This window comes from Dendrobates tinctorius, unplaced genomic scaffold (assembly GCF_039654945.1).
Source record: "Dendrobates tinctorius isolate UK_male_01 unplaced genomic scaffold, ASM3965494v1 ptg000004l, whole genome shotgun sequence".
NCBI classification, from domain to species: domain Eukaryota; kingdom Metazoa; phylum Chordata; class Amphibia; order Anura; family Dendrobatidae; genus Dendrobates; species Dendrobates tinctorius.
Window position 1 is genome coordinate 45164812 of NW_027361672.1, and position 22537 is coordinate 45187348.

The following is a 22537-nucleotide window of genomic DNA, read 5'->3' on the forward strand; positions in this document are numbered from 1 at the left end:
TTATTAGGAGATACACGGCAGAACAGGTACAGAAAGTCAGTTGAGATGAAGCATGCAGGCACAAAACAGGAATTCAGATGGGCGAAGATTCGCTGAGAAGTCTGGCGATGAAAAGGCCCCTAGCCTGGCCATGGTGTGACACAGCGGCATAATGGCGGTGGAATGGCCCCGAGCAACAGTAACAGGGGCTTCTTATACATAATGTGAACAAAGAAAGCTGCATCTTACCGCAGAGGGCATTTACATGATAATTCTAGAGAAACATGTGTTTTAGAACAGAGAATATAATGACATAATACTACGACATTAATTAACGTTTCCACAAACACAAACACTAAAATCCATAAAAGTCATTGTTATCTATAGCTACTGTCCTCAATCTTATCACTGCTTCCCACCTAAATCCATAAATTCATGCATTTGACATTTTAATGAGTTTGTTCTCTACCAACACTATCACGTATACACATATTGACTATATATTTGTTAACCCTATTCCCCTATTAATCCAATTTTCCTTTATGCACATCTGCCAAGTTTGCTAGGAGACATGATCTCATTTTACATCCACTTTTCCAGAGTACATCTTATTAGTTCTATTGTAAAAGTCGAATCTTTTCCTAACTTTTACAAGATGGCTGCCTGGTTCATCATGGCAGCTCAGTATATTATAGCTAACCATTCTCTTACAAGTCCCCCTCTTGTAGTCCATCCAAAGTACAACATACAGTGCTGTAATATTCATGGATGAATTATTGAAAATAAGAATATTGAGGTAATTCAGCGCTTTATGCATGTGTGTGTGTGTGGGTGAGGCAAAAGTCCCTAAAAAAGCACAAACGCATTAAAAAATAATTCAAATATTAGTCCCAAAAGAAATAAGTTGCACAATAATTAAGTCTATTGGTCTTTTTCTTCTCATTCTTTGGCTTCTGGATTTTCCTGATCTTCTCCCCCTCTCACACTATCAGAGTCCCACTGTATAGTGTGAAACATCTTCTCCTGATCATCCAGCAGGTTCATGGTCCCAAGAGTCGATTATGAAAATCTTCAGCTGACCTGAAGAAAATAGAAAAAAAGTGGAGTATCAGTCCTTACCAGAAATCTAAGTAAAATAATTAAGAAGTCTACTCTGATCGATATGAACAGTTTTAACACCTTTGTAGCTTGAAATTTGAGCAAAGACTTAATCATTGTTGTTGGGATGTAAGGCACTAGCCTGTCATTAACCCTTTTGTAGTACAGGCACTCCCCCTCAATGGGTAGGGACTCAAGGGAATTGAACAGGGATGAGTCTCCATCCTTCTCCTGTGCCTTTACAAGATCTTGAAGAGGAGAAAAAACAAGGCGGGGCTCTCTTGGTTTTTTAGTGACTGCAACGACAACTTCTTGGGGATATTTGTCATCGCCTGTAAGGGCAGCTTCCTTGGCTGCGTGGTGTACATATGCATTGCCAAGGATGTGGGGGTCAGGAATCAGCCTCTGGTGCCCTTTAATTTTACAGAAAGACCATAAATTCTGGAATTCTTTGTCCCGCTGTTCAATTTGTGTGAGAATGTCTGCATGTTGCAAGGGCTTATTCTGTGAGTCAACCATCCCCCTCAGGGCCCATACATTGAGATACAGAGTGAGGGAAGAAACAACGTATGCACTGTCACTGAAGATATTCATTGGCTCCGTACAGACAAGAATGACCTGTAGAGCTGCTTCCAATTCAGCTCTCTGAGCAGAAAAGTGACTGTGGAGTTTATACTGCAGCAGCAGTGGCTTAGCTGGAAGCCACACTGCGAAGCCTGTAATGAATTGGCCCTCATGCCAATATCGAGCTCCATCGATATAAGCACAAGGGACTCCCTCCTGGAAGTCTGCTCGAAAGGGGGATGGAGTGACATTAGCCTGTTCAGTTTGACAATCGTGACTTTTTCCTGCATATTGCATCATCTGGGCTATGTGATATTTCTCACCCACTTCGACTTGTAAGTCTCTGATCTCAAAATCAATGATCCATTGGGCCATTCTCTGTGAAGTAATATCTGAAGCTTTTCCTTTCAACAAAGTTTTCAAAGTGACATGCGAGTTTTGTAAAATTAAAGGAGCAAACCCCACTATATGTCTCACTTGATTCATAGCCCAGTGCACACCCAGTAGGTGCTTCATGCACAAAGTGAATCCTTTTTCCACAGGGGTGAGCAACCTAGAGTAGTAAGCTAGGGCATACAACTGACTAGTCACTTCTGTGCTTTCTTTGGGCGGGCCATTTTTGTAGGAGCACAGAAGAAATAGAGACATCACCAGTGTGAGTCTGAATGTAGAAAGGCTGGGAAGGATTAGGGTTAACCAATGCAGTAGCTGTCGTAAGGGCGCGCTTCAATCCCTCAAAACCCTGTAAGGTGGCTCCCTCTATATTGACAGGGGCAAAGTCATTATCATTAACATCTTTTAGTAAATCATACAGTGGTTTAGCCAAATAAGCAAAATTTTCAATAAATTCTCTGGAAAAATTGATAAGACCCAAATATTTTCTGAGCTCAGTAATATTAGTTGGTATGGGGACAGCTTGAATAGCTTTAACCCTGTCATGAATGGGTTTCTTTCCTTCTGCTGAGACAGACAAACCCAGAAATTTAACCTCTGATTTCATCAATTGCACTTTGTCTAGACTCATTTTGAGTCCTGCATCTTGTAAAGCCTGACAAACATTTTTAAGGGTCTCTTTGTGCTCACATTCATCGACAGTTTGAATCAATAAATCATCCACATATTGTAGGACTTTGTTTCCGTAGCCAAGGGGTTCTAACACTTGAGCTAATGCCTGATGGAAATACACAGGAGAACTGTGAAATCCCATGGGCAACCGCGTGAACAAGTATTGTACATTCTCAAAAGTGAAGGCAAAGCGGAGGGCAGATTCAGGTGTTAGGGGTACTGAGAAAAAGCCATTTGCAATGTCCAAACAAGAAATCACTTTACAGTCACTCCTCAGCTGTGACATAACTTCAGGAACAGATGCAACAAGGTGAGCTGCTGAGGGAGTGTACTTATTTACAAGTCTCAGGTCTACCACCATTCGAAAAACTGCCATCTTCCTTTTTTACAGGTAGAATAGGCCTGTTACATGGGGAATTACCTTTCACAACAACACCTTGCTTTTCTAATTCACTGACTGAAACCCTTATGTAAGGGATGGCGTCCTCAGGAATATGGTACTGACGCTCGAAAGGTGGCAGTTTTTCACCATCAATTTTAACCTGAGTTTGCATTAACCCACAATGAGTTTTCTTTGAGATCCACAATTCAGGGAACCTTTGCTTCAATTCATTTTTCAAAACATCATTGTCAGCATTTTCTATATTTTCATCAGTACATAATCAGAAACTAGCAATGGGTAATTTGTGACTCTCCTCATCCTCCTCCACAAGTATAATTACAGAACAAATAGTGGCTTCTTTATTCCACCACAAGACTTTGCTACATAAATCAACAACAATTCCCATTGCTCCCAAAACATCAGTACCCAAAATAGTGGACCGTAACTGTGGGTTTACCCAAAAAGCGCATCAAAGACCCCTATGCTTCAATCCCCCTGTGTCCTGAAATCTCAAGTTCACTGGACGACTTTTTGCTGCTTGAATACAGGAGCCCTCAAATCCTACCAAAGTGGTAGTCTCAGGCAGTCCAGGGGGTGACTGCAATTTGTGTCCTGTTACTGAAACTGAGGCTCCTGTATCGATGAGGATGTCTTCCCACGGCAGCCCCTCTATTCTCTCTCTGACATAAGGTCTTCTGTCCTTGCCCAGGGAAAGGTGGGCAAGGAGGGCAAGGGGAACAGGGGGAGCATGCCATCAATCAGTGTTACCTGCGGTGGGAAGCCCAAAAAATCCCTCCTCCCCATCTGGACACGGCTTCCGTCCAACAGCTGCCACCTCCTCCCCAAAGAGATCCTTAGTCAGGGTCCGCTCCTCATGTTCCTGTAGCTCCTTGATCAGGGGAGCATAGGGACGAGGAGAAGTGACCCCTCCCTGAATAGCATGGACCTCTGGGCGTGGATGAGAGGGAGCTGTTGGGGAAGAAGCAGGAGCAGAAGGCTCTTGAGAGACTAGGTTAACCATTTGGAGACCATTATACTGCTGATACTGCCTAGGGTCATTTACTGCTGGATACGGAGGTCTAACTCTGAAAGGTGGCTTAGAGAACTCCCGGGGCTGTTGGGGGTGAAATGGCGTCCGGAGTTCAGTCCCTGGCACTAGATTGGTGCTCTCAGCTGCTGCAGCTCACCCCTCCTCTCTGTGCTTCCCTGCTAGCTCCAGCATCTCACTCAACTTTTCTAATCTCTCCTTATACGCTGCCCCTCCCCGGGTGATCATGTTAAAATATTGTCATGTAGGCTGCCTATCAATAGCCTGATCAAAAGTCATGACTGTCTTACACAAAGCCACTACTCGGCTACTGTTTTCCCTAGCGAATTCTTTCTATCTAGTTCCCTGTTTTCTTCGGTAAACAATATACATATACAATATAACTACATGGTTTCAACATTAACTCCCACCAGCTGGGGTGTGCCAGCATTCTTCTCTGCCTGCTTCTGTAACCACTCCATATTTACAGTGGCCTACAAGGACGACATTTTCTCTGTTCTAGTATCAACAAATGCAATTTAAGCAGAGTTAGATACTCACACCTCTCTCGGATGGAAGGCCTGCTGCAGACTGGGTCGACCAAAAATATCAAAAGAGGTGCAGCCGTGATTTCAGCCTCACTCGTTGCGCTTGCCAAGCGTCTCCCCTCGCCCTTTTAAAGCTTATTGCTACCCGGCACAAAAAAGTTCTCACGTCCTTGTAGATAACTTCACTCAGAGGTTTCTTCTTCTTGGTTGCACATATATTTTTATCGTCCTTTTCTTATTGTTTTCTTATAAAAATCGGGCAGGCGGACTCGGAGCGATCATGAGAGGTTCTCCTTCAGGCTGGCTTCCTTTGATCAGTTTTAACGCATGGCCATGTGTGTTTTTTTGTTTTTTCTTCACTCTTCCAAACTCCTTGCCCTCATCCACAAATTCTTCCAGTGGTTCTTCTTGAGACAGCTCTCCGGAGCCGCTCGTCCTGGCTGGCAATTGCCACTTGTAAGAAAAAGTACTTACTGAGAGCTGGAAGAGCCAGGAAAAATATGCAGATGATCCTCTTATCAAGCTGAGGTTGAAGTTTATTAGGAGATACACGGTGTTAGGGACGGCGGAACGCACCAAATATAAATAGGAGGTGCGTTTGCCGCTCGGGGTCCACTGTTCGGTAGATGTAAAAACCGCTGCTGGGTAACGGCAGACTAGCTGAAAGGTGGAGTACTGCACTCGGGTTAGAGTCACCTAAGTGCTAAGGCAGACTATGTTAAATGGCACAGAGAAGCCCTAAAGAAATTCAGTATAAATGCTGGGGCCTGTTGACTACACAGAGCCATCCAGTGTGTGGCGTCGCAGCCGCGAACGCCAAAAGGAGCTGCTAAGCGCAGTGCGGCAGGAACTGTGGCCGCTTAACGACAGTGTCGGAAAGCTGGACACTGTCCGACACTAGTGCTAGGCGCGGTGAGCACAGTGGCGCATAGCTAGCCACTACCTGGCGCTGACTAAATCCAACACTCTGTCACCATTCGTATTATCAGAGGGTAGGGGTTTCCAATGAGTCAGTCACCAGCACATGCATCCGTCACCATACACACAAAGCAGATAAGTCTACACTAGCGCATGGCCGAGCCGCCATGTGGGCTTTTTATAGCCATGCGCTTCCGGGACCTTCCAGTACTTTAGGAAGAACCAATCAGATCCGACGCAGGAGCTGAGCATGTGACCCCTGCTCTCCACTGAGAGGTCAGCTTGCGGGCACCCAGTAGCACAGCGAGAGGACTTAGCCTCTGGAGCGGTTCCCTGCACAGCAGGTTGCGCTACCATTGCTGCACCAGAGGTGGCAGCAACATCCAGACTCACAGAACGGGTCTGAGCAGGTCGCCTGGATCGCCGAGATTGCTGAACAGGACCCTGAGTGGTTGGAGGGGAATGGGAGACCGCAGGATGTACGGCTCTGGATTCCTGTTGTGCAGAGTCAGAAATCCGACGCCTAACACACGGCAGAACAGGTACAGAAAGTCAGTTGAGATGAAGCATGCAGGCACAAAACAGGAATTCAAACGGGTGAAGATTCGCTGAGAAATTTGGCGATGAAAAGGCCCCTAGCCTCGCCGTGGTGTGGCAAAGCGGCATAATGGCGGTGGAATGGCCCCGATCAACAGTAACAGGGGCTTCTTATACCTAATGTGAACAAAGAAAGCTGCATCTTACTGCTGTTAGGCATCAGGTTTCTGCGTCTGCTCTGCAGGAATCCAGAGCCTCACATTCTGCAGTCTCTTGCTGTCTATCTACTGCAGAGAAGATTACTTTGCAGCAGACCGCTCCAGAGACTAAGTTCCTTTGTGCTCATACTGGGCATGCTCATGAGACGATCTCCCATTGGAGATCAGGAGTCATGTTCCCCGGTCCTGCTCCAAATCTCATTGGTTCATCACGGAGATCAGGAAGGTCCCGCACGGCTATAAAAAGCGTGCATGAACGTTCGGTCATGCGCTAATGTGGCGCCCCTGAGGGTTCAGTCACCACAGAGGTACTGCCCCTCCTCCTGAGGTGTGGTACCCCACCATTCAGGTAAGGTGGAGACACCTGACCACACTCCAACACCTGCATCCCACACAACATAGTAGTGTAGCAAAACACCCTTGGTGGCTCCCTGCTTGGAACACGAAGCGTGCAGGGAGGTGGGTGGAGTTTAGTTTGCACTAAAAGAGCGGGAAGAGGATAGAATTTAGTCAGTTAGTCACAGGAGTCTGACGAGATCAGTCTGTGAAAGGAGATCTCCTGAGTGGGATGGATGAAGGAAGTGCTGCAGCCGACCTCAGTGATCTGGGTCCGCTGGTACAGGAAAGGAACATTAATGGAAAGCCTGACTCTCCATAAGAAGGAAAGAATTAGTACAGAACGTGAGGAGAAGAAGAGAACCAAGGATCAGGGTTAGAGGAGAACCCTTCCCAAGTTCTAAGCGCAAGGCCAGGGTTGGCGGAGTGTTGGAAATGAGTACTTCTTCTTGCCTGGAAGTTGGCTGAGCTCCTGACCCAGAGGACATGGCATGGATGCGGGCTCTGGTGCCACAACAGACTGTGAGTAAAGCTTTGGAACTACATGCCCCGGTGTCCTCCACTTATTCCTGCGTCAACCTGCCCAGCACTGCTACATCCCCTGCGCCTGACACTACATCATCTAAGTGTCACTTCACCTACTCTGCCCTGGGACTACAGCCCTGCCTGTGGAGGGCTATAACATCATTGCTGCACCACACCATCTGTCCCAGAGGATCTGTCTGCAGCGTCGGCTCAACATCTTCATTGCCGAACACCACAGGTGGCGTCACGACTCATTCATTCATAAACTCTAATCATCATTAGCACACTGAACATTTTCCACCTTTTACATTGGGCGCCCAGGGCCACGGGCCGGGTTCCAGCTGCCGTGACATCTCCCATTGAAGCTCATCGGGCCTGGTACCAAGTACCCCACAGCCCTGGAAGGGCAACCCACTAGTATAGACTATACTTGCTATGTGTGAATGGTGACGGATGTATGATTCTGGTGACTGACTTATTAAGAAACCCCTTCCCTCTGATATTACGCATGTGGATATGGAATTACTTTAGTTCAGCAGTCAGCGCCAGTCAGTGGCAAGCCTTAGGCCACTGTGCACACCGCACCTCTGCGCTAGCATCCGACATTGCACCTGCTTTGTAGCTGTGTCATCCTGCGGCAGTGTCCTACGCCGCACTGCAGTTGCAGCCCTTCTTGGTGCTCGCAGTAGCGACGCCGCACACATGGTAGGTCTAGACGGATGCAGCTCCTCTGTCTTAGGTCTTGCTCCTGTGACCTGATACCGTGTGTGCATTTACCTGAGGTGTGTGATACTAACAGGCTCAGTGTTTTTGTTTGTTTATGTTGCGGCGCCTCTGTGTGTGAACAGAGCCCGCTTTGCGTACTTCGGGTGAAATCTAACCCGTGTGCATTATGCCGCCATATTGCTTGTCTGTCATTACCTAGCAGCGGTGTAACATCTACTGCACGGTGGACCCCGAGCGGCGAACGCTCTTTATTATATATTTTTATTTAGTGCGTTCTGCCATTCCTAACAACCGCAGAGGGTGTTTACATGATAATTCTAGAGAAACAGGTGATTTAGAACAGAGAATATAATGAAATTGTTAGGGCTGGCGGAACCCACGAAATTATAAATAATAGTACTGTAGGTGCGTTCGCTGCCCGGGGTCCACCGTGCAGAGGTGGTACACTGCTGTTAGGTAAGACGGAAGAATTGAGCGGCGTGAAAACAGTCACGCGTGGGTTACGTCACCCAGTGTGAACAGGGGCGAACTCTGTTTACTCACAGAGCCGCACAGCCGCTGAACGTAAATACCGGAGCCTGTTTAGCTCACAGAGCCCGGCCAAAAAGCGCACAGAAAGTGGCCACAGAACTCTACCCCAAGGACACGGGGTTAGAGTTCCTCTAGGCCCTCTGAGCGCACGGCATCGCTGCCGCGAATGCCGCTATAGACGCTGGCTACGGAGTGCGGAGCACGTGCACTGTGGTGTGCTGAGTCACTGATGGGGACTAATGCCTGACTCCGACTCTGCCCTACCTACACCTATGCCTGGGCGCTAGCAGGCTAGGCTGCACAACACATGCGTACCAAGGGTAGGGGTTTCATAATGAGTCAGTCACCAGAGACATATATAGGTGCATACATCACTCTCTCCACATAGTCTGTAAATACAGTCTATCCTAGCGCATGGGCGAGCGGCCATGCGAACCTTTTATAGCCACGGGCGTCCGGGACCTTCCTGACTTCTCGGATGGGCCAATCCGAACACGAGCAGGACCTGAGCACGTGACCCTCGATCTCCAATGGGCGATCACTCCACGAGCATGCTCAGTGGCCCAACATGAGGACTTAGTCCCTGGAGAAGCTTGCTGCTGAGCAGCATGCATTGTCATAGCTGTGCCAGAGGTGGCAGTAGCAAGCAAACCCATAGAGTTGGCCTGGACAGAGCACCGGAACCGACGAATCTGCTGAGCAGGCTCCACTGCGGCTGAAGAAGAATGGGAGACCGCTGGGTGCAAGGCTTTGGATTCCTGCTGTACAGTGGCAGGAACCCAATGCCTAACACATAATACGACAACATTAATTAATGATTCCTCAAACAACACTAAAAGTCATTGTTATCTATAGCTACTGTCCTCAATAATATCACTGCTTCCAGCCTAAATTCATGCATTTGACATTTTGCTCTCTACCAACACTATCACGTATACACATATTGACTATATATTTGTTAACCCTATTCCCCTATTGATCCAATTTTCCTGTCACGGTCACGTGTGTCAGGACGCAGCGAGTACCGCAAGGCGAACCCATGTGACGCACGTGACCCTGGATACACCACCTCCAGTGGGGCGAATTTAAATAATAATCGTGCATCTGGATACACCGCCTCCAACTGGCGAATTTAGACATTACACGTATATACAAGTCTGGAAACCCCGCCTCCAGTAAGGAGAATTTAAATAATAAAGGGGAAACCTGGGTAACATTAACAATGGTGGGCCCTGCTATAGGGAATAGGGAAGTGGAGACCTCCTGAACTCCCCTGAGCCAGTGTCCCTGCACTCCTAACGTTCCCTATGCCGGTTTCGCACCGGGCGCGCAACAGGAACCTAAAAACCCTAGCTCGCCCTGACCTAAACCCTCACTAGGGAATAGGTCGGTGCGGAAACTAATCCCACCACTGCACTAAAACACACATGAGGAAAGATGACAAAACAGGGGAAACACCACTTAGCTTTGCTCTGCTGCGTACACTCCTAGCAACAGAGCCCACCACCTGTGTGCACCTTCTCTTCCACCCGGATCCATCACCATAACTGGATCCTTCACCATAGTGCAGCCTTGGAGCAGGGTCCACCACCAATTGCAGCTGTCCAGTAACAGAGTCCCAAAGATGAGTTCAGCTTCTGCCAAAACGTCCAGCATGCTTGAGTCCATCTCTCAGCAACCAAGTCCCGCATGCCGAGTGCAACTCTCTCGCTAGTCGTCACTCCACCAAGCCATGCAAGCACTTCCTGCCAACACCATAAACTGTGACTCTACCACGCCATGCCAGCCCTTCTTGCAGACCACCTAGCTGCCACTCGTCTCCTCTGGCTGGGCTGCGCAGGACTTATGCGCAGGCTTACTTTCAAAATGACACACAATATCACCAACAGTCATTGAACCCACCTGGCTCCCTTTTATAGAGCCTCACACCTGATTTGTAATTAAGTGCACATTAAACCTAAAACTAAGGTGCGATACCACTCACCACCACCGGGGCAACTTAGAATGAACGACACCACGTGTAATAATTCTAATGGCCACCGAGGGCAATCACAACATACTTTGGCACCTAGCCAAAGGAAAAAAAAAGTTCACTTTTCCATTTAATCTGTCAGATCCACGCTGGATCATGACATTTCCTTTATGCATGTCTGCCAAGTTTGCTAGGAGATATGATCTCATTTTACATCCACTTTTCCAAAGTACATCTTATTAGTTCTATTGTAAAAGTTGAATCTTTTCCTAACTTTTACAAGATGGCTGCCTGGTTCATCATGGCAGCCCAGTATATTATAGCTAACCATTCTCTTACAATTTCCCCTTTGTACTGCATTACTCTCTGGTATCGACTCGGCTCTCTGACTATTCCGCTGCCACATAGCTGTTGCTTTGCTGTATTTCTGCGGGTCTGTTTCATTGCAGGGATTCAGCTCATTCTCCATTCATCAGTTTTTTCCCACATAAACATTTTTTAGCTCCAAATGTTGCATTTTTATAAGGATAACAGAAGAAATTGCTCCATATAATTTGTTGTGCAACTTCTGAGTGTGCAGATACCCAATATGTGAAAGAAAACATCTGTTTGAGTGCACGGCAGGCATGGAAGGGAAAGAGTGCCGTTTGACTTTTTGAATGAAAAATTTGCTGGAATAATTAGCGGATATCATGTTGCGTTGGGAGAGCCATTGATTTGCCTAAACAGTGGAAACCCCCAAGAAGTGACACAATTTTGGAAACTAGACCCCTTAGGGAACTTATGTAGATGTGTATTGAATACCTTGTACGCCCAAGTACTTCACAGAAGATTATAAAGTTAAGCCATGAAGATATAAAAATCAAATTTTTCCCACAAAAATCTTTTTTAGCTCCAAATTTTCAATTTTCACAAAGGTAACAGGAGAAAATGGACCCCAAAATTTGTTGTGCAATTTCTCCTGAGTTCACCGATAACCTGTATGTAGCTGAAAACTAATTTTGAGGCATAGTTCAAAGCTCAGAAGGGAAGAAACGCCATATTACTGTGCAGATTTTGCTGCACTTGTTTGAGAGTGCCATATTACATTGCAGAGACCCTTAGGTGAAAACACAGCAGAATTCCCCATAAGTGACCTCATTTTGCAAACTAAACCTCTGAATTCATCTAGGGGTGCAGTGATTATATTGACACCACAGGTGTGTCAGATTGTTATACCATTGAGCAGTAAAGATAAAATAATTTACATTTTTACAACCAAGATTCTAGCCACAAGTTTTATATTTTCATGCTGGTAAATGGGTAAAAATGGCACCAAAATTTGTCCCATAATTTGCACCGAACATGGCAATACCCCATATGTGGCTGTACAGTAATAATTAGCCATACGGAAAGACTTGGAAGGTATGGAGCGCTATTTGCCTCCTGCAACGCAGATTTTCCTAGAATAGTTTGCAGATACCAAATAAAGAGACCCCAAGTAGTGATGGGCAAGCACTAAAATGCTCGGGTGCTCGTTGCTCGGGTCGAGCAAATTGGAATACTCGGGTGCTCAACTCGCGCAACGAGCCCAATGTAAGTCTATGGGAAACCCGAGCATTTTTGCTCGGGTTTCCCATAGAAATGAAATCGATGGGAACAGTGCTCAAATGATATGGGAATATCATGGGGAAGACCACTGGAAGTATTTCTGACTCCCAGTTCACAGCTGTGAACAATGTTGTCAGAGTATTACGCCACATTTACAGTGGTACACAAAAACATACAAAAATGAAACCAAAATGGATTTTCCTGGGAAATATGTTAAGCAACATCCTTTCCAGGGTAATAGTAACATAGTAACATAGTAACATAGTAACATAGTAATTAAGGTTGAAGGGAGACTTTAAGTCCATCTAGTTCAACCCATATCCTATCCTAACTTGCCCTAACATGTTGATCCAGAGGAAGGCAAAAAAAACCCATGTGGCAACAGTAAGCTTCACATTGGGGAAAAAAATTCCTTCCCGACTCCACATACGGCAATCAGACTAGCTCCCTGGATAAACGCAATATTAAGGAGACTAGTGTATATACCCTGTAATATTATACTTTTCAAGAAAGGCATCCAGTCCCTTCTTAAATTTTAGTAGTGAATCACTCATTACAACATCATATGGCAGAGAGTTCCATAGTCTCACTGCTCTTACAGTAAAGAATCCGCGTCTGTGAGTATGCTTAAACCTTCTTTCCTCCAGACGTAGAGGATGCCCCCTTGTCCCCGTCACAGGTCTAAGAGTAAAAAGATCATTAGAAAGGTCTTTGTATTGTCCCCACATATATTTATACATTGTAATAAGATCACCCCTAAGCCTTCGGTTCTCCAAACTAAATAACCCCAAGTGTAATAACCTGTCTTGGTATTGCAGACCCCCTAGTTCCCTAATAACCTTGGTCGCTCTTCTCTGCACCCGCTCCAGTTCAGCTATGTCTTTCTTATACACCGGAGACCAGAACTGTACACAGTATTCTAAGTGTGGTCGCACTAGTGACTTATATAGAGGTAAAATTATGTTCTCCTCATGAGCATCTATGCCTCTTTTAATGCATCCCATTATTTTATTTGCCTTTGCAGCAGCTGCTTGACTCTGGCCACTAAATGTGAGTTTGTCGTCCACCCATACACCCAGGTCTTTTTCAGTGACTGTTTTGCCCAGTGTTTTACAATTAAGCACATAATTATACAACTTGTTCGTTCTACCCAAGTGCATGACCTTACATTTATCCCCATTAAAGCTCATTTGCCATTTATCAGCCCAAGCTTCTAGTTTACATAAATCCTCCTGTAATATAAAATTGTCCTCCTCAGTATTAATTACCCTGCAGAGTTTAGTGTCATCTGCAAATATTGAAATTCTACTCTCTATGCCCCCTACAAGGTCATTAATAAATATGTTAAAAAGAAGCGGGCCCAAAACTGACCCCTGTGGTACCCCACTGCTAACCGTGACCCAGTCCGAGTGTGCTCCATTAATAACCACCCTTTGTTTCCTATCCCTGAGCCAGCTCTTAACCCACCTACACATATTTTCCCCTATCCCCATTGTTCTCATTTTATGTATCAACCTTTTGTGTGGCACCGTATCAAAAGCTTTTGAAAAGTCCATGTACACCACGTCCACTGCATTCCCTTGGTCCAGTCCGGAACTTACCTCTTCATAAAAGCTTATCAGATTAGTCTGACAGGAACGGTCTCTTGTAAACCCATGTTGATATTGGGTCATAAGTAGAGTTGAGCGACTTTTGTTTTTTTAGGGTCGCGTTTCGTTTCGTGAAACCCGACTTTTCCAAAAGTCGGGTCGAGCAAGATCGTCCGATTATAGGGAAAAGTCGGGGTCGTCCCGAAACACGAAACCCAATGTAAGTCAATGGGGAATAAAAGTCGGCAGTGAGAGGAGGACAGGAAACACACCTACAGTGCCCATTTGAATGCCAAAAGCATCAATTCTTCTTTCTTAAGCTTGTCAACCTTAATTAACTTCATAATACAAGTTACACACTGAAAAATGGGGGTTATTTGGCTACAAACTGTGGGGGGGGAGGGCTGGCTCCAGGTTTTCATGTGCCCTGGGCGAAAGAGCGCCCCTTTAACACATACCACAACTCATCATGCTCCGATACGGCAGAGAAATAGCGGTATAGTACAATGAAAAATACTTCAATTTTTACATCTCATGACGAGGCCCATCTATTTTTCCATACAGAATCATTGGTCCCATATAATGTTTGAAACAGTATATGATGAGCTCCACATAATGCTACAGTATATGTTGGTCCCCATGGATGAAGCTCCACTGTCTTATGGGCCCAAATAATGCTCCAAACATAATGGGCCCCATTTCTAATGCTCTAGTGTATAATGGGCCCTGTAAATGCTGCTCCAGTGTCTGATGTCCACCTTTGGAATGTTCCAGTGTATGGTGGGCCCCATCTATCATTCTCCAGAGTATAGTGCTCCCCAAAAATTGCTGTCCCAACATTGAAAACAATCAAATAAGTCTCCTCGCTAGGGAATCCCTGTACTTGTCTGGACAGGTGCTGTAGCTTGCTTAACAGCTCGCCAGCCGTTCTCACGCCCAGTATGGATTACACGTGATTGCACAAAGGTGAGAAAGGGTACCGTATCCCCAGATAACATGTATGGATAGCGTACACATTCAAAATATATGTCTCAGGAGGCAGGCTCAGATGGTGTTAGGCCCAGTATGGATTGCACGTGATTGCACAAAGGTTAGAAAGGGTACCGTATCCCCGGATAACATGTATGGATAGCGTGCACATTCAAAATATATGTCTATACAGCATGAGGCAGGCTCAGACGGTGTTAGGCCCAGTATGGATTGCACGTGATTGCACAAAGGTTAGAAAGGGTACCGTATCCCTGGATAACATGTATGGATAGCGTACACATTCAAAATATATGTCTATACAGCATGAGGCAGGCTCAGACAGTGTTAGGCCCAGTATGGATTGCACGTGATTGCACAAAGGTTAGAAAGGGTACCGTATCCCTGGATAACATGTATGGATAGCGTACACATTCAAAATATATGTCTATACAGCATGAGGCAGGCTCAGACGGTGTTAGGCCCAGTATGGATTGTACGTGATTGCACAAAGGTTAGAAAGGGTACCGTATCCCTGGATAACATGTATGGATAGCGTACACATTCAAAATATATGTCTATACAGCATGAGGCAGGCTCAGACGGTGTTAGGCCCAGTATGGATTGCACGTGATTGCACAAAGGTTAGAAAGGGTACCGTATCCCTGGATAACATGTATGGATAGCGCACACATTCAAAATATATGTCTCAGGAGGCAGGCTCAGACGGTGTTAGGCCCAGTATGGATCGCACGTGATTGCACAAAGGTTAGAAAGGGTACCGTATCCCTGGATAACAAGTATGGATAGCGTACACATTCAAAATATATGTCTCAGGAGGCAGGCTCAGACGGTGTTAGGCCCAGTATGGATTGCACGTGATTGCACAAAGGTTAGAAAGGGTACCGTATCCCTGGATAACATGTATGGATAGCGTACACATTCAAAATATATGTCTCAGGAGGCAGGCTCAGACGGTGTTAGGCCCAGTATGGATTGCACGTGATTGCACAAAGGTTAGAAAGGGTACCGTATCCCTGGATAACATGTATGGATAGCGTACACATTCAAAATATATGTCTATACAGCATGAGGCAGGCTCAGACGGTGTTAGGCCCAGTATGGATTGCACGTGATTGCACAAAGGTTAGAAAGGGTACCGTATCCCTGGATAACATGTATGGATAGCGTACACATTCAAAATATATGTCTATACAGCATGAGGCAGGCTCAGACGGTGTTAGGCCCAGTATGGATTGCACGTGATTGCACAAAGGTTAGAAAGGGTACCGTATCCCTGGATAACATGTATGGATAGCGTACACATTCAAAATATATGTCTCAGGAGGCAGGCTCAGACGGTGTCAGGCACAGTATGGATTTGACGGCCCAAATTACACAGCGGAGGAGCAGGGAGAGGTAAAGATTGCAAATGCTGGGGCCCTGCCCAAGCAAGGGGGGCCCACTCGTGGGCGTCGGTACTGGCACTGGGCCCCTCATAGTACAGCGGTGTGTCTGACGGCGGGTGTGCACCACCACCGTCAGAGACACTTGATTGCACTATGAGGGACCCTGTGCCAGTGCCCGCGCCCAAGAGTCGGCCTACCCACCTGTCCAGGGCAACGGCACTCGCACGGTGTCGTGCGGTAGGTGGTGACCCCGGCCATGGGGGGGGAGGCAGCACAGTTAGGGAGTTTTAGAAAGTGGCATATGTTGATGTTGGACATTCAGCTGATGCAAAAGGCGAAATAGGTGAAGTACCAGGAAGAGGTGGACCAAAGCAAGCCATTTTTCTGTCACCCTATGTGTCATCAGGGGAAGGTGGGACAAAATCCTTGGAAACCCATGCGTGGTTCATTTTAATGAAGGTTAGATCATCCACATTTTGGGTTGACAGACGGGTCCTTTTTTCTGTCAGGATTGATCCAGCTGCACTGAAGACTCTTTCCGATAGCACACTTGCAGCTGGGCAAGCGAGCTCCTGTAAGGCATATTGTGCCAATTCAGGCCAGGTGTCCAGTTTAGCGGCCTAATAGTCAAAGGGGAATGACCTGTGTGGGAGAACATCGATATGGGAGGAAAAGTAGTTTGTTACCATAGTTGACAACTGCTGTCTCCTGTCACTTTCCATCGATGCAGTATTACCAGTTGTGTGAGCGGTATTTGAAAAATCAGTCCACAACATTGTCATGAAACCCCTGTCTCCAACGCCACTTCTGCTGTGTGCACCACGAACACCTCTGCCAAGCTGCCCCCGGCCCGTACGGCTCATGTGAGAACCATCACCGCTGCTGTGTGCTGGGAATGCCTCAAGCAACCGATTTACCAGAGTTGCTTGTTTATTAGCCAATATTAGGTCAAGGTTCTCCTGTGGCATGATGTTTTGTAATTTGCCTTTATAGCGTGGATCCAGGATGCTGGCCAACCAGTAGTCGTCATCGTTCATTATTTTGGCAATGCGGGGGTCCCTTTTTAGGATCTGCAAGGCATAATCTGACATGTGGGCCAATGTTCCCGGTGTCAATGATGCACTGCGAGTGCTGGGTGGAGGAGCACTTTCTGGCAAATCCACATCCCTCCAGTCACGCACAAACCCTGTACCAGACCTTGCCACGCCAACATTTTCACTTGCCCCACGAGATGCATCCTCCTCCCCTAAGTAATCATCCCCATCATCCTCCTCCTCCTCCTCTTCTTCCTCCACCTCGTCCAGGAGAGGTCCCTGAGCAGACAATGGCTGAATGTCATCAAGGATTCCCTCCTCCTCTTCCTCCTCATCAACATTGGCTGCAGACGCCTGCTCCTTAAGGTGCGTCAAAGTTTGCATGAGCAGACGCATAAGTGGGATGCTCATGCTTAGGATGGCGTCGTCTGCGCTTACCAGCCGTGTGCATTCCTCAAAACACTGAAGGACTTTACAAAGGTCTTTCAGCTTCGACCACTGCACACCTGTCAACTCCATGTCTGCTCTCAAAGTGCCTGGCCGTGTATCCTCCCACAAATGCATTATGGCCTGCCTCTGCTCGCACAGCCGCTCCACCATGTGCAGGGTGGAGTTCCACCTTGTTGCAATGTCGATAATGAGGCGGTGGTTGGGAAGGTGGAGCAATCGCTGCAGCTTCTGCATACGAACGGAGTGTACAGGCGACCGGCGGATGTGCGCGCACAGTCTTCGCACCTTCTGGAGCAGGGCTGTTAACTCCGGATAATTTTTGAGGAAGCACTGCACCACCAGGTTCAAGGTGTGAGCCAAGCAAGGTATGTGGCTGAGTTTTGAAAGGGCTATGGCTGCCACAAAATTACGGCCGTTATCACTAACTACCTTGCCTGCCTCAAGATGTACACTGCCCAGCCATGACTCAGTTTGTCGCTTCAAGTACTCGGCCAGCACCTCGGCGGTGTGTCTGTCGCCCAAACACATCATCTGCAACACAGCCTGCTGACGCTTTCCACTAGCTGCTCGATAGGGGGACACATCGTGTGCAACAGTGGCAGCTGCAGATGGAGTGCTTGTACGACTGCGCTCTGTGGACGAGCTTTCGCTTCTGGAGGAGGAGGAGGAGGGTCGAACGCCTACAGCCAACTGTTTCCTATACCGTGGGCTAGGCAGCACTGTCCCACCACCGCTGTCCCCTGTGGACCCTGCATCCACCACATTAACCCAGTGCGCAGTGATGGACACGTAACGGCCCTGGCCATGCCGACTGGACCATGCATCAGTTGTGAGGTGCACCTTTCCGCTCACTGACTGCTTGAGTGCATGGACAATGCGGTCTTTCACATGATGGTGGAGGGCTGGGATGGCTTTGCGAGAGAAGAAGTGGCGACTGGGTAGGTCATAGCGTGGTACTGCATAGGCCATGAGTTCGCGGAAAGCTGTGCTTTCCACCAACCGAAAGGGCATCATCTCAAACGAGATTAGTTTGGCAATGTGGGCGTTCAAACCCAGTGTACGCGGATGAGAGACTGAGTACTTTCTTGACCTACTCATAGTGTCTGGGAGGGTGAGCTGGACTTGAGAGCTGCATATGGTGGAAGTAGCGGTGGACAGGGCGGACTGAGAGAGGGTTGATGATGGTGATGGAGTTGGTGTTCTTTCTGATGGCCTAGAATCAGTCTTTCATTGATATAACAGTGGGATTCCCTGACTGCTGTGGCCTTGCAACGACACCTCAACATTTGCTGCTGTGCTAACCGGTGGGCTTACAGTGGGGGAAACAATGTAGCGTTGCTGACTACCTTCGTTGTGATCAGTTGCACATGTGGCACTTGAGGTTTGGTGTTGTGTCCACGCTTGCAAGTGCATGCTGGTTAAATGTCTAAGCATGCAACTGGTATTCAAATTTTTCAGATTTTTCCCTCGGCTAAAGGTCTTTGTGCACTTCTTACAGATAACCTTGGCCTGATCATGAGGATTTTGTTCAAAAAAGTGCCACACTGCACTCTTCCTACTTTGGCAGACATTTTGCGGCCTAGCACGCTGTGATCTTTTGACCCTCTGGACAAGCTGTCCAGCAACTCTTTTGATGTTTGGAACCTGTCTTTGGAGTGCTCCGGGCCTGCCAGATAACAGCTGTTGCAATGTCGATGTCTGCTGTGGATGCTCCTCATCTGAGCTATTGGAAGCAGCACCCTCTTCCCCCAATGGATGCCAATCTGGGTCAACAACTGGGTCATCCATCACCTCCTCTTCTATGTCATGTGCACCTTCCTCTGTGTCACCGTGTATGGTGGTATAGTGTGCGGGAAGGGGCACCTGAGTCTCATCAGGGTCAGAATCTGGCTCTGTATACTGCGAGGACAATGTAGTGCTCTGAGTGAATGTACCAGCAGAATCATCCATCAGCGGCTGTGCATCAGTGCACTCCATGTCAGATTCATCTTGGCCTGGGTAATTCACCATTTCACTTGATAATCCAGGCATGGTATGTGAAAACAGCTCCATGGAGTAATCAGTAGTATGGCCTGCGTCATCCTTCAATCTTGGTTGGGGTGAAGGACACAAGGAAAGGTGTGGTTCATGAACATGAGCCTCCAATGACGACTCAGTGCTTTTACTTTTTACAACTGAAGAAGAGGAGGCGATAGAGCTGGAGGCTGAGTCAGAAATGTAAGACAAAACTTTTTCCTGATGCTCTGGCTTTAAAAGCGGTTTGCCAACTCCTAGAAAACTAAGCGTTCGAGGCCTTATGTAGCCAGACGATGACGCAGGCTCAACACCTCCTGCATTCGGTCCTATTTTGCTCTTGCCACTACCATCAGATCCACCACCAACACCATCATTACCAGCTGCCAACCCCCGCCCAATTCCACGGCCTCTTCCACCAGCCTTCCTCATTTTTGGTAGAAATGTAGACAAAATCCAACAAACTATATAGTATGTAAAGCAAGGTGTCTATAGGACAGGGGAGATTTTGAATTTCTGCACACACTTTTGGACACTGGACACTTTTGGATTGTGTGAGGCCCACTGATATCTGAGCGCTATGTGACAGGCTCGATGGCACAGCTGTGACCTAAGTGACTAGAGAATAAGTGAGATTTTGAATCTCTGCACACACTTTTGGACACTGGACACTTTTGGATTGTGTGAGGCCCAATGAATATCTGAGCGCTATGTGACAAGCTCGATGGCACAGCTGTGACCTAAGTGACTAGAGGATAAGTGAGAGTTTGAATCTCTGCACACACTTTTGGACACTGGACACTTTTGGATTGTGTGAGGCCCAATGAATATCTGAGCGCTATGTGAAAAGTTCGATGGCACAGCTGTGACCTAAGTGACTAGAGGATAAGTGAGAGTTTGAATCTCTGCACACACTTTTGGACACTGGACACTTTTGGATTGTGTGAGGCCCAATGAATATCTGAGCGCTATGTGACAAACTCGATGGCACAGCTGTGACCTAAGTGACTAGAGGATAAGTGAGAGTTTGAATCTCTGCACACACTTTTGGACACTGGACACTTTTGGATTGTGTGAGGCCCAATGAATATCTGAGCGCTATGTGACAAGCTCGATGGCACAGCTGTGACCTAAGTGACTAGAGGATAAGTGAGAGTTTGAATCTCTGCACACACTTTTGGACACTGGACACTTTTGGATTATGTGAGGCCCAATGAATATCTGAGCGCTATGTGACAAGCTCGATGGCACAGCTGTGACCTAAGTGACTAGAGAATAAGTGAGATTTTGAATCTCTGCACACACTTTTGGACACTGGACACTTTTGGATTGTGTGAGGCCCAATGAATATCTGAGCGCTATGTGACAGGCTCGATGGCACAGCTGTGACCTAAGTGACTAGAGAATAATTGAGATTTTGAATCTCTGCACACACTTTTGGACACTGGACACTTTTGGATTGTGTGAGGCCCAATGAATATCTGAGCGCTATGTGACAAGCTCGATGGCACAGCTGTGACCTAAGTGACTAGAGGATAAGTGAGAGTTTGAATCTCTGCACACACTTTTGGACACTGGACACTTTTGGATTGTGTGAGGCCCAATGAATATCTGAGCGCTATGTGACAAGCTCGATGGCACAGCTGTGACCTAAGTGACTAGAGGATAAGTGAGAGTTTGAATCTCTGCACACACTTTTGGACACTGGACACTTTTGGATTGTGTGAGGCCCAATGAATATCTGAGCGCTATGTGACAAGCTCGATGGCACAGCTGTGACCTAAGTGACTAGAGGATAAGTGAGAGTTTGAATCTCTGCACACACTTTTGGACACTGGACACTTTTGGATTGTGTGAGGCCCAATGAATATCTGAGCACTATGTGACAAGCTTGATGGCACAGCTGTGACCTAAGTGACTAGAGAATAAGTGAGATTTTGAATCTCTGCACACACTTTTGGACACTGGACACTTTTGGATTGTGTGAGGCCCAATGAATATCTGAGCGCTATGTGACAGGCTCGATGGCACAGCTGTGACATAAGTGACTAGAGAATAAGTGAGATTTTGAATCTCTGCACACACTTTTGGACACTGGACACTTTTGGATTGTGTGAGGCCCAATGAATATCTGAGCGCTATGTGACAAGCTCGATGGCACAGCTGTGACCTAAGTGACTAGAGGATAAGTGAGAGTTTGAATCTCTGCACACACTTTTGGACACTGGACACTTTTGGATTGTGTGAGGCCCAATGAATATCTGAGCGCTATGTGACAAGCTCGATGGCACAGCTGTGACCTAAGTGACTAGAGGATAAGTGAGAGTTTGAATCTCTGCACACACTTTTGGACACTGGACACTTTTGGATTGTGTGAGGCCCAATGAATTTCTGAGCGCTATGTGACAAGCTCGATGGCACAGCTGTGACCTAAGTGACTAGAGGATAAGTGAGAGTTTGAATCTCTGCACACACTTTTGGACACTGAACACTTTTGGATTGTGTGAGGCCCAATGAATATCTGAGCGCTATGTGACAAGCTCGATGGCACAGCTGCGACCTAAGTGACTAGAGGATAAGTGAGAGTTTGAATCTCTGCACACACTTTTGGACACTGGACACTTTTGGATTGTGTGAGGCCCAATGAATATCTGAGCGCTATGTGACAAGCTCGATGGCACAGCTGTGACCTAAGTGACTAGAGAATAAGTGAGATTTTGAATCTCTGCACACACTTTTGGACACTGGACACTTTTGGATTGTGTGAGGCCCAATGAATATCTGAGCGCTATGTGACAAGCTCGATGGCACAGCTGTGACCTAAGTGACTAGAGGATAAGTGAGAGTTTGAATCTCTGCACACACTTTTGGACACTGGACACTTTTGGATTGTGTGAGGCCCAATGAATATCTGAGCGCTATGTGACAAGCTCGATGGCACAGCTGTGACCTAAGTGACTAGAGGATAAGGGAGATTGGATTGCTTTTAAAAAAGCAGTTTGCGGAGCAGTGGGTAAACAGCAATGCCAGCCTGTCAGGAAGCCTTAAAAGGCAGCCCAA